Source organism: Mesocricetus auratus, unplaced genomic scaffold (assembly GCF_017639785.1).
Source record: "Mesocricetus auratus isolate SY011 unplaced genomic scaffold, BCM_Maur_2.0 Super-Scaffold_15014, whole genome shotgun sequence".
Lineage (NCBI taxonomy): Eukaryota > Metazoa > Chordata > Mammalia > Rodentia > Cricetidae > Mesocricetus > Mesocricetus auratus.
Window position 1 is genome coordinate 11,119,730 of NW_024429186.1, and position 12,316 is coordinate 11,132,045.

A 12,316-nucleotide genomic window follows, 5' to 3' on the forward strand; every position below is an offset into this window, starting at 1 on the left:
TGTGATGATGTTAAAACAATGGCAGGAAGCATTGCAGCATGCAGGCAAACAAGAGGAGCTGAGAGTTCTCCATCTGGATGACTGGCAGCAGGAAGAGAAAGTGTCACTGGGCCTGGCTTGAACTTCTGAAACCTCAAAGCCTACCTCCAGTGACACACTTCCTCCAACAAGGCTACACCTCCAATAATGCCATGCCCTATGACTCTGTGAGGCATATTTTCATTCAAACCACCACAGGTAGTATTGGAAACATCCCATACAAAGCCTTCCTAAACATTTAAGACATGATACGGTTCACTAAAAGCCCTGAAAAGGGGCTGGAGAGACAGCTGAGCAGTTGAAAGCACTGCTCTTCCAGAGGACCTAGGTTCAACTCCCTGCACCCACATAGCAGCTCACAACTATCTGTAACTCCTGTTCCAGGGGCTCTGATGCCCTCACACAGACAGACATGCAGGTGAAACACCAATGCATATAAAATACAAATCATTAAAAAAAAAAGCCCGAGAAGTTCCACAGTGACTTGTTCATGCATTCGCTTCAGTAAAAGTTATTTTTCCGGATGCAGGTGGTAACACTCTCCTGACTTCAGTCTAAATCAGAGCCTCTGCAGCCAGAAACGGCAGCGCCTTCACCCTGGGAGAGTGGAGAGAGCAACGGTTCCCCTGCCTGCTGGCTGGTGCCTCCATTCCCAGCTCTGCAGTGGCCTGTGCGCACAGGTGCCCACAAAAGCTCTGTCTGCTGAGAAGTTCCGGAGAACACTCGCTGGCACACTCCGAGCTCAGATCTCCTGGGGCCGCTGGCTGGAGCTTTGCCAGACATGCCTGTGGGGAAGGCCGGCCACACCCCCTCCTCTTCTCACACTCCACTCCCCGGAGAAGGCAGTGCCGGCTTCGCCTGTGCCCTGCCAGGCTCTCTGGCATCTCTGGGCTCCAGGCCTGCACGAGGCCCTGCCTTGACTCCGAGGCCTCTCACATGCCAGGGCAGTCTAATCCTGTTCTGAGTGGCGAGGGTGCAGGAAATGCCAGCCAGGATCCCAGTGCGCTGGATTCAAAGCTGTGTGAGAGACACACAGACCGAAGTTCTGGCTGTCATTCTGCTGATGGGAACACTGTTTATTCTGTTTGGCAGTGGAGAGAGCAGGCTCACGGGGACAGCTCCTTGTCTAGTCATCCCATGGGTGGTAAAAGTGGTTAGTCTTGGCTGCCTGTAATACTTGGTATAGGAGCCTGCAACACCCCAAACGCCATCCATTCTTTTTTCTGGGTTTGGTGTGGGGGCGACTGAGCTCAGCCTGTACTAGCTCCTGCAGGTCCCAGCTGTGAGGCCCACGCTTCCACTGGCTGTGATGTGTGTCCCTGGGGTCCCCAAAGTAAGGTATTTTATATCATAGATTCCCATGGTGTCCCCACAGGATCTTCTAGTAGCCTTCCTTCAGCTTCCTGGTGTGAAATGGAGCCCCCGTTACAAGATTCCTGGAGGAGCCTAGCCTCCAGCCGTGCCTCAGCTCAGAGGCTGCTGGAGGAGTGTGATCTCTCCTTCCGAGGTCTCTGGCCTTGTATCTTCTGTGTGTTCCTGTCACTCTGGGAGCCAATCAGTCCCTCGCAGCCAGCAGACCTGCTCACCAACCGCTTGGCCAGACTTGCCCAGGCAGGTCCAAATCCCAGTCCAGTGTGGAGCCGAGGCCCCCAGTGGAAGCCTCTCCCACCTCCTCTCCACTCATAGGGAAATGAAAAGTTATATGTCTCTATTCCCAGTGTGGGTTTGGAAGCCCCACATCAAGGCTGGAGAAATATGAATCACACCTCCAACTCAGGGTCTCTCACAAAGGATTGCAGCAGGCTGTGGCAATTTACCCAGGCTTCACAATGCCAGTATGAAGAGAGACACTCAAATTCAGACCCTGGAGTAAACCGGGTGTAATGGCTCACACGTTTAATCCCAGCACTCAGGAGGCAGAGGCAGACAGACCTCTGTGAGTTCAAGGTTGTCCTGGTCTACATAGAGAGTTCCAGGACAGTCAGGGCTACTGCTCAGTCAGTAAAGTACTTACTGAGTTAGATCCCTAGATGTCATGTAAAAAGTGTGTACTTATAGTCCCAGTGCTGGGGAAACAAAGACTGGGGGATCCCTGAGGCCAGTCAGTCTGATCCAATCAGTGAGCTCTAGGTTCAGTGACTGACTCTGTCTTGAAAATTAAGGTTGGGGCTGAAGAGTTGGCTCAGCAGTTTAGAGCGCATACTGTTCTTTCAGAGGACCTGAGTCCAGTTCCCAGTACCTGTATCATCCAGTAACCACCTGTAACTTCTAGCTCCAGGAGAGCTGATACCCACACACAGAAGTCCACATCCACACACAGAAGTACACACATGTAGTTTTTTATTTACTCAATGGTGGGGGGATGAGTTGGGTGGTTCCTGAAGGATGTCCGAGGTTGACCTCAGGCCGCCAATACATGCAAACACACATGAACACATGAAAAACCACATGCAAGCAAACACACACACAGAGTATATAACTGAATCCAGGAAGAGTGGGTCCCTCTGACCCTGCCACCTCTGTACAGATGTCCAGGCTCCCTCAAGGAAACCCCTGTGTGATGACATAAGAGTTTAAGGCCAGACTGACCTGCCTTACATGGTAAGTTCCAGGACAGGCTGAGCTATGTGGAGACCCTGTCTCAGTGCCTCCCTTCCAAAAAAATCCCTATCCAGGTGATGTTTGTGTTCTGCTTCTTGCCCATTTCACAGAATAATAAGTGCTAAGTGGCCTGACAACACTAGGTGTCTATCTGTGTAAAGCAAAGGTCCTTTGTCTGCAGAGGCCAGGAAGCTGGCAGGCTGGGACAACCGGCTGCAGCAACTCCTCAGGCCACTAGGGGGCTCCTTGGTGTCACCTGGCCTCGCTGGTAACCAAGCTACAGTCCAGAAGTGGCCAGGACAAACAGAGGAGAAAGGAGGACTCCTCTCCCCAGGATCTGCATCTGGGAAGCACCTGCTCCCTCCTGCTACCCTCCACAGCGGTCGGGCAGGTATGAGCACTCCATAACTGCAGGGAGACGGAGGCTCAGAAAGGAGGGAAGTTAAAGGGGACCCATTAGATGCTGCAGCCTCAGAAATGGCAATCAGAAGGCAGAGGTGGGGCACGTGGCAGGGGTGTGGGGGAGCAGAAGGGAGGGGGGTGTGGATGGATAATCGGGAAGTTTGGAGCCAAGAAGTTGGGAACACCTGCACTCCCACTCAGCTCTCCTGAAGAGGGAAGCAGTTGTTCGTTCTTCGTACAGTTGTTTTTATGTAATACAGGAAACTGTCTCCAAACAAACCCATGATCGGCCTCCCTGCCCCATCCCATCCCATCCCATCCTGTGCCGTGTCCTCAATACCTGGGGATTGCACACACTGCCTGGAGACCTGGGCTCTGCCTGCTTACACAACTCCCCCTGCAAGACTGTGCTAGGCTGGCATCTCCCGAGCCTCAGCTCACCTAGGGCTTGTCACCCAGACAGTCTCAGCTACCTCTCATGGCCTCCACTCTGCCCATCCATCTTCCTCTAGGACGGCACAGTCTGGCAGCTTTCCCACCTCTGCCTACAGAATTGGGGGCAGCCTGTCCTCCTGAGTGCCTCCAGTCTCCTCCCCAAAGCCCAGCTTGACCTCAGAGACACTGAAGCCCTGTCTGCTTCCTTTCAATTCAGCCCTAACTGCACTCACTGCCGCTGCTGCCTTGGCCCAGGTGCTCTTGGAGGACACTGCTTGGCCTGTGGGGAGGGGAGGGCTCCAGAGAGTGGGCCTGAGACAAGAACTGTTTGTACCTGTGGCCAATGGAGGGACCAAGGGAAGGTATTTCTGAGCAATGGGAAGGGGACTTTTGGCTGCTGTTAAGTGCTCAGAAGCCATAACTGTGACTGCAGCAGGAGAATGACTTTCTCTGCCCCCAGCTCCAAACTCATCCAAGGCTCCTGTCCTGTTGGGACCTCGAGGGGCCAGTCCTGGGATGTTGCAGCCACTAGCAGATTACCTGGTTCTATGACTGGGACTTTGACCTCCAGGCCCAGAGAAGGGGAAGCTGGTAGGACAGTGTCCCAGAGGCCTGGGATGAGTCTTAAGAGGTCTCCATCTGTTTTCTGTGGTAGGAGCTGGCAGGAGAGACCAGAGGAAGATGAAGTGAGAACTCCTGAAGGAACAGAGAAGACAGAGCCCATGGCCTCTGGACCTGGGAACTAGGAAGCCTATACCCTCATAGCCCACAGACCACTGGCTTTATCAGCCACAAATGCTTGCGGGGCCTTAGGACTGTGTAGTCACAGCAGCTGCACATTTAACACCCTTGAGGCCATCCATCCTGGGTCAAAGCAGCTGCCAAATTAGTCTGTAGTCATTTCTCTATAATCCATTTTTTTCCTTCCAGCATTGGGAAGGACAGACAGTGCCACTGATTGTCCCTGGAGGGATAACAGACGCTGTGGAGTCCTGACTTGGGCCAGACACAGGCCCAACTCATGAGCTGTATAGTATGAGGCCAAGCAACAGAAGTCACTGGCCCAGGGGCATCGGAAAAGTTAGTAGGCCTAGGCTTTGGGTACAGACTTTCTCTCTGTCTGTCTTTGTCTCTGTCTCTGTCTCTTTCTCGTGTGTGTGTGTGTGTGTGTGTGTGTGTGTGTGTGTGTGTGTGTGAGAGAGAGAGAGAGAGAGAGAGAGAGAGAGAGAGAGAGACAGAGAGAGAGAGACAGAGAGAGAGAGAGAGAGAGAGAGATGTGGGAGGGCTCAGTGCATTGTGGGTGGGCTAGTCTGCTCTACAGAGTGAGTACCAGCGCGACTAAGGCTACACAGAGGAACTCTTTCTCAAAAAAAAAAAAAAAAGACAGAGATAAAGAGAGAAAGGAAGGAAGGAAAGAAGGAAGGAAGGAAGGGAAAGATAATGCACGTCTTACAGGCTGGACCTTATGGGGGCATTTTCTCAATTGAGGCGCTCTCTTTTTAAACAGCTCTAGCTTGTGGCAAGCTGATGGACCAGCCAGCATACCCACACTAGCCATTGTTCAGGGGATTCCAGTGGATAATAGTAATGGCGTGGAAGGCAGTTTGGCATGATGGGCAGGATACCAACTCTGCACTAGGAGGCTGTGAAGTCTTGTCTGATGGTTAGTCCGTCAACTTGACAGGCTCTAGAATCGCCAAGGAGATAGACTCCAGACACTCCTGGAGGGATTATCTGGACTAGATTAGCCGGCAGTCTGCCCTCTGAGGGATTACTTTATGTTAATTGCAGTGGGAAATCCTACAATAAAACTAGGCAGCCCCATGCCTTGCACTGGGGCCCTGGACAGCGTTAAAGGGACGTGCTTTGAGTGCCAGCATCCACTGCTCTCTGCTTTCTCATCATGGATGCCGTGTGGCCAGCTGCTCTAGGATCTTGCCACCTTGCCTTTTCTTCCATGGTGGACCGTACCCATGGCAAATCCAAAGGCAACATCCTGGCCACCATGACCTGTGTACATTAAACCAGTGTCTGCCCCTCAGTGCCTCTCAGTTTCCCCATCTCCAAAGTGGAATGAGGCCTCTAGCAGAGTGGCAGCAGGCAGAGTGATGGGTAGCCTAGCCTTCATGGACAAATCTGGAAACAGTCCAGGATGGGCCTGAGCTACTGCCCAGGAAGTCAGGTTCACAGCAGCACATGCTTTTCAGAGGACCCCACCCAGCATCCCCAAGGAACTTGTAATTACAGGTTCCTGAAGCCACACCTGACTGGCCTATCCCAGACAGACAAGTGTTTTCATTTCCCCTGATGACAGTGAAGGCCAGTGGCCGTCCCATTTTCTCCGTGAGGCACACTGCAATTTCCATCAGGTCAGATGCTAATTACTGCTCTAGACGGTTCCCCATCAAGATGGAATCCAAGAGTTGGGGTGACTGGTGGGGATATGCTTTCGGCTTGAGAGGGGCACGGGTCGGAGATTTATTCAGAAATTCTGGATTTGGCCTCGGAATGAGTGAGCTGAGGAGCTGAGGTAGAGGAAGATGAGAGAATTCGGGGCCTGCAGAGACACCTACCACGGTCTGCCTCCTGTCAGATCTCAGGCAAGGGAGACAGGGAAGAGGCAGCTGGTTCCTAGTGCTGCCAAAGGGCTGGGGCACCACTCAGAGGGGGACAGAGGCTGTAAGGGCCCAAGTGGGGCTGAGGAAACAAAAACACCCGTTCATCACTCCTGTGTGAGTTCTGCCCAAGGTACTGGCTCGTAGCTTCACATTTGTCCTTCTGTCCCCGTCACAACCTAGGCTAATGTCACCAACTACAGAGGCCAGAAGGAATAAACCTGAAGCGGTTGCTCAAGTCACACAGGAGTTGCCCAGCTGAGTCCCAGTGTCCCAAGACGCTTGTATCACGTCAAGTCAGATTCCAGGGAGCCACAAGCCACAGAGGAGTGGCTGGGTGCCTGGGCTGGGTGAGTGTGGAGAGTTGGCTCTGGTCCAGGTCTTGACTCTGCCAGCACTTGGCAGCCTCTGCCCTTTGCATTTCCACTCTTACCTGGAGGGCTGAGAGTTTCCACCCCAGTCAGGTCGCCTGGTAGACCAGAAGACTGTAAGAGAGATTGGGTTCCTTCTTAGTTCCACTCAAGAAAGCAAAATGCTTCTTTCCCCAGACAAACTATTTACATTTCAGTCTTTTCATAATATTTACAGCTTCGGGCCAGGCATGGTGACACGGGTCTGTAAGTAATCTTAGCAGTTGGGAAATGGAGGCGGAGCAAGATCATTGGTGGCTGATCAGAGTTTGAGGCCAGCCTGAGCTACATGAGACCCTGTTGTTTTGTTTGGTTTATTTGGGGGCTTTTCGAGACAAGAGTTTCTCTGTGTATCAGCTCTGGCTGTCTTGGAACTTGCTCTGTAGACCAGGCTGGCCTCAAACTCACAGAGATCCACCTGGCTCTGTCCCCTGAGTGCTGGGACTCAAGTCCTGCACCACCACTCCTGGCTTTGTTTTGTTTCTAAATGACAGGGTGGCTGCTGTAGTTCAGAGTAGTACACATGGTACCCAAGGTTCAGTCCCCAGTACTTGTTAAAATACATATTTTACATCTTAATGGAGACCCTTGTGTCTAATAGGGCCACAGATTTTAGAATTCTGGGGAGCAGACAGATATGATGGCTTGCACTTTTAATCCCAGCACTTGGGAGGCAGAGGCAAGAGACAGAGACAGGAGGTTCTCTTTGAGTCACAGGCCAGCCAGGGCTACATAGTGAGACCCTATCTTATATAAATAAATAGAATTCTGGGGAGGATGTTGGGCCAGACTGAGAGATTCTTTCTGTAGGCAAATCTTAGGACAGCAGCCCCGGAGAGGAGGCATCAGCTGCTCGTCGCAAGCCTATAGTCCCTGCCTCCTGCCCATCCTAGTGCAACTCAGCTCAGCTCATTTGCCTTCTTCCCGAAAGTCACCCAAATTCTCCCGTGCTGAACTCATTTCAAGAATGTCAAGTCGATGATTCCCTTGGACTCATACCACGAGGAATTGTGGCTCTCAGAGCCTGCCTTAAAGGGTAAAGGATGCCCAAGGAAACGCAGAATGAGGCTGTCTCTGGCGGCCCACATCCCTACTAAATCACACCATCATTAAAACGACAAGGAAGGCCAGGGCTGGCAGGGCTGCAGGAACTCATGCCTGGCTCACTCTCCTCTCCACGCCACCCACCTCCCCGTTTAGACTCTGCATCCTACTCCCCTCAGTGAAGTCCTCCTAGCTCCCCCGTTTGACTCATGCCCCCTCCAAACCCCTGTGTCCGCAGCACATGGTCTGTGATAAATTCAGTAAACTTGAGGGTAGGGACCAACTTTGTGGACAATCAGATTCTTTTTTTTTTTTTTTTTTTTTGGTTTTTCGAGACAGGGTTTCTCTGTGGCTTTGGAGGCTGTCCTGGAACTCACTTTGTAGCCCAGGCTGGCCTCGAACTCACAGAGATCCGCCTGCCTCTGCCTCCTGAGTGCTGGGATTAAAGGCTTGCGCCACCAACGCCCGGCGACAATCAGATTCTTTACTTCAGCCAAAGTAATAGGCTCCGGGATTTTTATTTATTTTAGTCTAGGTTCATTTGTCACTTGCTTATAAAATCAAATCCTTAGCAAAGAATCTGTAGTCGGTTTAGCAGGAGCTCTGTATCCAATCACCATCAAGCACAGCCCCCAGGGGTCAACCAGTCCCTGTCCTTAGGAATAATCGGTTTATCCAGATCCCTCTTGGCTCCCAGCAAGTTCCTCCCAGCCATTTCCCACCTATGCACTTCCGCCTTCCTACAGCCAGCTGGTTTGAATTCTCTTTCCGTCTCTGTCAGACCCCACTGCCGTAGTCCCTGCCTGCACCCTTTGGCATAGCCCTGAATGGAAAGCCTTCCTCTCCATGCTTCAACAAGTGTCACTAAATCATACTTTTTAAAAAAAAATCATCATTCACTCCGTGTGGCGAGCGCTTCATGCACAGGGCCAGTGATCTGTGCCACCACACTTAAGGTGGCCAGGGACCTTCGTTTTATAAAAGAGGAAACTGTGACCTCAGGGAGATGGGATCGTTGGCTGGAGTCTGACTGATCTGGCTCTTGGGCCCTTTAAACACTATAGCAATGCCTCTGCAGGGGCCCAGTCCTGGACTCTGGGATAGAAGGTAGACCAGGCAGATGGGCAGACTAATAGGGCCAGTGTAGTACATTGTTGACCGTGGTTTGGGAGCCTGACAAGTAAAAAGAGGCACCAGGAAGGACTTTGTAAACCAGTGTCTCGGTATAGAGTCAGCCAGGAGTCTGCAAGCAATGGCAGAGACAGACAGCAGCCACCCGGAAGTAGGCTGTTCATGCTGCCCTTTAGGCAGAATGGAAACTGGGCATTTGGAAGAGGTCATGACCCCTGGACAGAGTGACCCAGAGTGACCTACAGTAGGAGGGACTCTGAGGTCACAGCCCTGCCTGCAGGCCTGCCCGGTTCAGTCAGGCAGCCTGCAGGAGTGGCAGAAGGCTTGCTTATTGGAGGTGCCACGGGCAGGGCCCCAGGGCTGCATTCCCTTTCCAGGAAGAGAAGAGGGGACTCATAGAAGCAATGGCCTTGTGTGGGAGGAACCAGATTGACCTGGATCTGGACACCAAGGCTCTCCCCGCCTTTCCAGATCGTCTGTAGAAGGTGACTCTAGAAGGTGACTCTCTTGAGACTTGTGTTCTGAGTCATACAAGGTCTAAGAATGGGGACCAGCGAGATGGCGTGGTGGGTAAGGGCGCTTGCCGCCAAACCTGACTGACCATTGAGCTCCAATCTTGAAGCGCGCACACGTGGGAGAAACGATTCCGGCAACACGGGCCTGCTTGCTCCCCTCCCCCACCATACAAGTGTTTTTTAAATGTTTAAAAAGATAGCTCTGGGAGAATGTCTGCGGTCAGTGGGTCCTGGATGGGTGCCCCGAATTAACTGGGCTTGTGGCTGAGACTCCTTGGAGAGGCATTCAGTGTCTCTCAACTAGACTAGAAGGCTGCCTGCCATGCGGCTCTTATCTGCTGGCATTGGCTCCACCCACAGAAAGCCCCCAGTCCACCCAAGTATGACTGTTCCAGCTGCCCCCAGACCAAAGAGGGCCACCTCCAGGTGAGAGTAGTTTTGCATGGGCAGTGGACAAATCCCCTTCTATGAAAGGGAATGGATGGAAGCTGTCTGTGCTTGGGATAGACCGCAATGGTTGGCAGGACAGGATGAGGGTAGACAGGAAGTGAGGACAAGACACAGAGCAGGCACTTAGTTAAGTGGTGTAGCCCCAGGAGGCGAGGGGAAGGGAGTCCCCCACCTTCAGCTCTCCAGGCGAGCTGAGAGCCTGTGTCTCCTTTTCCTCAGGTATGAAGAGGGCTTTAATCCAGACGAGAGTGGACACTGTGCCTACAGCCAGCCCTTCCTGCCTTTGCCCTTCATCCCCAGGAGCAGGAAAACCTCCTCTCTGGAAAGGCAGACCCTGGCTCAAGTCTCATGAGAGGTGCATGCTGGGCCTGGCTCCAACATTAGCCTTTCGGGGTTCACCTGTCCCTGCTTTCAGGGGCACATACACCCAAGGCACTCTGTAGGTGGCCTTGGAGGGTGCCCACCCACCTCAGGCCCTGCTGTCTCCTCCTCAGCAGGTAAAGGGAGCCAATCAGCCTCACATCCAGGCAGCTGTCCAGGGACCAGGAATAACGAGAACTCCACCCCCTTCTGTTGGAGACCGGGAGGCCAGGGCCTTCCCTGCGTTCTCTTCCTTCCCTCAGTGCTCCCTTTGTGGGGCACCCTTCCCAAATAGTGGTCACCCAAAAAACGGTTCCGGTGATTGGAAGAAGGGGCTGCCTCTGGGAGAGGCCTGCATACCCCATTTCCCCACCATGCTTCTCTGCCCTGGGATCTAGCCGGGATCCTGAGCTGGGGTGAGGAGTTGGGTGGGAGGTCTGGGCCTCCTTAACCCTCTGCCTGGCATTCTGGTCCAGCCGGTCAGAGGGGCCGGGGTGGGGGCGGGGAGGCAGCAACCCTTTGTTGTCTAAAAGGACTGAGGGATTATCTGCCGCCCGGCCTTCAGCCTCCTTCCTGCCCGCCCCGAAGCTGCGGACAGCCAGCCCCGCTTCCCTGGGGACTGCAGGACAGCCTTCCTGCTTTCTGCCACCTCCAAGAAGAAAAATTCATCACCGGATGGCTGAGCAATCCAGGCGGGCCCCAGAAAAATGACATTGAGTCACCTGGGCGCTCATCGCTCTGACAGCCATAGACGCGTTGGGCCGCTAATTAGCTCCTACAGGAAAGGGCCAGATCTGTCATCTTCCTCCGGAAGTGCCGGGCAGGATTAGCTGCTGCTCCTGGAGGCTGGAGCCTCATCCCAGGACAGGGGGGACTCTGAGGGATTCCAGTGAGCGGCGGGAAGACAGCTGTCCTTCCACTGGGGAATCTCACTTCTGGGAATTTGTCCCAGGGGAATAATCCAACCAGAAAGCTGAGTTGCACACGACCAAGTCCAGCCTTGAAAATGCCCCTGCTGCCCAGAAGTGGGGGAGGGGGGAGCAGTCAAGACCTTGGCAGGCTTGCCAATCATACAGTCATGGCCTATGCTGAGGATGGGGAACTTGGCCATGGTGTGGGGAATCACGACTTTGTCACCCTGATATCTGAGCTTGCACATCTCAGCCAAGCCTGCCTTAAACACGCCTGTTTCTGACCCAGTGATCCACATAGGGGACCTGGTCACTCAGCTCCCTGCTAATGTGTGTCCTCACATCTGACAGCTCCGCTTAAATCACGGATTTAAACCTTGAGTCGTAGCAGCATTTGTCAAATGAACTAGCGTCAGGACTCCCTTGTGCTTGGCTGGGTTACCAGCCACCAGCCCTTGTCTCCCCCATCCCCAGGCCACCCCATTCAGCTGGGCAAGGTGTGTACTATTTCAGCACCATCTTCTCTGGCCAGAGGTGTTCCTGGGGCGGGGGCGGGGGGTTCCTATGAGCTGCTGCTGTGCGGTAGAGAGCCCTGTGGCCAGGGTCCACCTAGAAGCAGCAGCTGGACTAAGCTCCACAGGAAGCACAGGCCAGGCTCCTGCGGGAGCTGGGGAGCTGTTAGTGTCCTGGTGGAGTGGTCATCCACCGGGAGGGGGACATCAGCTGGGAGGTTATGTGCAGCCCTCAGGGCTGAGGGTGCACTTTTCTGCGCACATTGGTTGGGAGATGGAAATGGAGCCGCGCACCCCTCCCCCGGGAATAGGTCCCTTCTTAGTGCAGCTCAACATCAGTGTGCCCACTCCACTGCAGGAGCTACACCAGCATGGTGCTTCCTGGAGGCTGTCCACCATCTCCACCAGCTCTCCCTCAGGCTCCCAGGATGGGATTGTGGGGTTGTGAGCACACTGTGTCTTCACAAAGCCACAGCAGATGTCAGCCCTTCTTCTGGGCAGGAGAGGGAGCCTCTGGTTCTCAAAGTCCAGTCGAGGCTTGTTCTGAGCTACACTTTCCTCCTGCCCCTGCCTGTTTTTGACGTGGGAGCAAACGTACATGCGTGTGTGTGTGTGTGTGTGTGTGTGTGTGTGTGTGTGTGTGTGTGTGTGTGTGTGTGTGTGGAGACCCGTCCTAGTTCTTCTACCTCTGCTGCTGGGCATTTCCAAGACTGGACTGTTAGTCAGTTTTTATGGGGGTATGTGTTCCTTTACCAAGGTGAGTGTGGTGGGAGTGCTTTATCAAATTTGAATAGCGGTCCAAGTGGGAGAAGCCTCCAGCAGGGTGGCTTGGGGGCCTGACTGAGGGTCAGATTCAGGGTTTCCCTAGTCCTCATTGGATTAACACATCTC

General features: G+C 53.4%; 1 long non-coding RNA gene across 1 annotated transcript; it reads left to right on the forward strand.

The window, feature by feature from the left end:
• Positions 1–2,924: 2,924 nt before the first annotated feature.
• Positions 2,925–10,213, forward strand: LOC121139246. The gene is made up of 4 exons (XR_005876143.1): positions 2,925–3,031; positions 4,133–4,557; positions 6,276–6,442; positions 9,862–10,213. It is a non-coding gene; the product is annotated as an uncharacterized LOC121139246 (long non-coding RNA).
• Positions 10,214–12,316: the final 2,103 nt, after the last annotated feature.